We start from the raw sequence: 4,220 nt of genomic DNA, 5'->3' as shown, positions 1-4,220 counted from the left end.
AAACATGGCTACTTTAAGTTTAGGAATGGTTGCTTCCAAAGTAAACATCCTGCCATCCCTTCTACCCTTGGCAATTAGCTTGCAACCATTTCCATACTCCTCAATGAAACATCCATCCTTGTGAAACCTCACTTGCAGATTCTGTTCTGCCATACAGACAACAGATTCTTTGTTATGGTTGGTACATGTAATACATTATGCAAGCCTTTCTTCTTGCCATCAAGCATCATCAATGGAACAATCCCTTTATGCTTTATGTCATGTTGGGTATCATCCCCAGTACATACATGACCATGTGTACCTGCAACCATCTCATCAAACCACTCTCCATGCGGGGTCATGTGGTTTGACGCACCAGAGTCAATGTACCACCTGTCATCTCTGTTCTACCTTGACGCAGTCTTGGACACATGCTGCATGGCAAAGAGTCTATCAACCTGATCATCTTGACCACCACTAGAGGATGCATAATGCCCATGCTGTTTCCCTTTTGTCTTCATGTCATTCTGCTTTTTGTAACATTCCTTCGCTATGTGCCCATACTTACCACAATAATGACAGTCCTTATCCTTGTTGGACTGATCAGTAGACTACCAAGATCCAGATCCACCTCCTCTTCCTCGAGGTGATCTCCCCCTGCCTCTAAACCCACCAGATCCACGCTGGCCTTGTGTATTTGCACCATGCCAATTACTATGCTGTTGCTCCTGTCCATAAGTATTATGAGTGTCACCACGACCTCGAAATGAACCACGACCTCTAGACCCTCTGCCACGTTGGCTAGAGTACAACACAGTGTCTCTACTCTGAGATGCACTAGAACCTGTATTCAAACCAAGTTTGACTTCCTCATGCAGCAACAAAGCAACTAGCTCTTCCCAGCTAGGGGGCTCTTCTCTGGACAGAAATGGAAGTGTCAAAAGCTTTGTACTCTTTGCCTAAGCCATTCAAAGCAACAACAATCATATCATCTTCTGATACACTTGAGCCAATAGTAGCAAGTTGATCAGCTACGGTCTTAATCTCCATGGTATACATCTGGATGCTCTTGCGATTCCTAGACATGTTGTTGAACTGCTGTTTCAACTGGATCTTTATTGCATGTGTCATGGTTCCATAATTTTTCATCAGTATGTCCCAAGCATCCTTCGGAGTCTCACATCCAGTGATTTGAATTACCATAGCATCAGATATACATAAGGAAAACCAATGCAGCACCTTGCATGCTCTTTCATTCCATAGCCTGTAGGCTCTTTTCTGTTCATTTGTTGAATTGTGTGCAGGCAACTCAGGAGCAACTTCATCTCCTGTACATAAATCCCAATAACCTCTGCCAACCAGAAAGTTTTTCATTCTGAATTTCCATAATGTAAAGTTCTTATTATCCAACTTCTCTCCAACTATCTGAGTGATATTGTCAGTCCCATGTGCATTAGCCATGATGCAATAGACTGTCTATCAAGTGCCTGACTCCCTGCAATCCAATAAATATGACTGACTAAGTTCAGTCCGTAACAGTTTATGACAGTTTTCTGCACTAAATTGCAGAAAAAAAACTAGGGTATTTCAGCCCACTGACACCCCAAAACAACCCACAAACAGGTGGTCTCAATTGTAGATATAACTGTCAATACATAAGCTATGTTTTTGCTTCAGCTTAAGTTTATGTAACCTCACTGCCAGGGTACATACATGCAGTCTGAAAACTGTAAACTGTGAGTAACCAGCAACAATTTCAAGTCCAAAACTGAGTGTGTCAACAAATTCAGTTTCAGGTTGCAGTCAACCAGAATTCAGCATATCAAGCTCCAAGCAGCTCCAAAATGTCTTTTGACCATGTCATACATTTACTTTGTAGTGGCAAGTTCAATACATGAGCATCTGAGTAGGCATAGACAACCTATCTTCATTGACCAATGGCATAAACCTCATGAGCTGTTTGTAATTAACTAGGACAATGTAACTGCATTTATTTCAGCTTCAAAATTCAGTTTTCAATTATGCTCATTGCTTGCTTCAATTCTCCATGCATTCAGCATGTATAGGCCAGTTCATATAGATGATGGAACCCCCAAGATGACCTGTATTGCTTCAGTAATGCACAGTACTTGTCATTGACTGTGTATGATAGTTTTCAGCCTGTCATTGATTTTCATATTTGAGTATTCTGTCATTGACTGTGTATGACAGTTTTCAGCCTGTCATTGATTTTCAGATCTAAGTATTCTGTCATTGACTGTGTATGACAGTTTTCAGCCTGTCATTGATTTTCAGATCTGAGTATTCTGTCATTGACTGTGTATGACAGTTTTCAGCCTGTCATTGATTTTCAGATCTGAGTATTCTGAGCAAGAGATCTCAGCTCTAAGACATTTGATCCAATGTATACATGCTTTGACACATTCTTGTGCTCCAAAGATGCCTTGTGAGTGTAGTACAAGGCTCCTGTGTGTTAGTAATGACTGAGTGCATGCTGTCCATTCATATTTACAACAGTTCAAAAATGATTACAGGTCTGTGTCTGTCACTCCAGCTCATAACAAAGCTCCCACACAAGCATTTACTCCTTGCACACTTCAAATACCTTCAATAGTAAGCATATATGCTCTATGAACCTTGTCCAGGTGCCCCATTGAAGATTGATAGGTTGCTGTCCACTCAGATCAGCATGCGCAAATTTTCAAACCAGGGGGTGCAGATTTTCAGGCACAGGTTGCTGTCCACTCAGATCAGCAGGCGCAGATTTTCAGACATAGGTTGCGGTCCACTCAGATCAGCAGGCGCAGATTTTCAAACACAGGTTGCTGATTTTCAGGAGGCAGTCCACGATTTTCAGACACAGGTTGCTGATTTTCAGGAGGCAGTCCACGATTTTCAGAAGGCAGTCCACGCTGATTCCTTCCTTTGACTATGGCTTCATTTGCAAGTGTCCAGCTTCTTCCTCATTCCTTACTTCCATCTCCTTTGCACTGCAAGTTGTCATGCCCATTCTCCCACAGCCTCATGGATGAGGCTCTGATACCATGTTCAAAGAGTAGAGAGAGAGAAAGGGAAAGACTCCATATCCATGAGTCTTCAGGCTCTCAAGCTCATTCCTTGATTTCCACACACTATACTGAAAAGCACTCACACTACAAGATAAAGTGACCTAGTGTAAACGTAGACTAGACTGACTAACTCTAGTTAGGTCACTAAGTGACTACTTGTTGAGATATCGAGCTCCACTTGTGATATGCCAGGGTGACCGTTGTGTATTTATGTCACCGACTTGTCAGTTTTGCAGACGCGGTTGGTACACCACCCATGAATAATAGCTACATGACAGCTATCCTTATCTACTCTAGTTCGTGGCTCAGTTAGTATGCCACCTTAGTTAGTTGAGTTTGGTTTAAGACCCATATATAGGGTTCTTCTATTTCTTTGTATGAGAGTTCTTTTGGCTTACACAACTAAGAAGAGGAAAACTATTTTCAGCCTCCACCCTTGTGTGTATTCCCTCATTGTGCAAGCAAGAAAGCTTCAAGTGAGACTCCTTCTTTCTCTCCCACAATCTTGACATGGTATCAGAGCCTTCTTCATGGTAAGGGGCTTAAGAAAGCAAGCCAAGCTCGCGGTGTTCTGGTAAGAGGAGCAGTGTTGCTTTCATTTTCTGTTTTGGGAGCAGATCTCTGCAAGTAGCACAGCCGGAAAGTGCAGGAGTGCATTGTCTCAGGTTGAGACGCCCTTCACGGTGAAGCAAGAGGGCAGTATATGCTGCGGGAAGGGCTTTAGCCCTTGGCGACCTTGTTTTTTTGATTTGAGGCCATTTCGGGGCCTGTTTTGGAGGCGGAAGTTTTCTGCACGCACTCAAGAAAAGGCCCAGTTTTATGCTATGCGACCACTGTTCTACAGATCGATGAAAAGTTACTGTAGAAATTGCATCGTATGCTTGTGCGCAGAGATATTGGGAGTTACAGAATCATCCCTGTTGCCTGTTGATGCAAAATCGTCATTAGGAAGTGACTGTGTGGTCAAATACCACTTTCGCCAGTTTTGTAGACTTTCCCTTGTGAGGGTGAAGCTGTGTCTTTTGCAGTGACAGAATTTTTTGCAGTGTTCTGTAATGGCGTCTAATTATCTTTCACAGATTGTCACTGAAAAGCTTGACAAGAACAACTTCCAAGCATGGAAGTTTAGAATGACAAATTTCCTCATGGGAAAAGGATATTGGAAATTTGTTG

This window comes from Lygodium microphyllum, chromosome 10 (genome assembly GCF_053477565.2).
Source record: "Lygodium microphyllum isolate KBCC chromosome 10, Lygodium_microphyllum_v1.1.10, whole genome shotgun sequence".
NCBI lineage: Eukaryota > Viridiplantae > Streptophyta > Polypodiopsida > Schizaeales > Lygodiaceae > Lygodium > Lygodium microphyllum.
The sequence above is the reverse complement of the archived record's forward strand: the minus strand, read 5'-3'. Positions refer to the sequence as shown.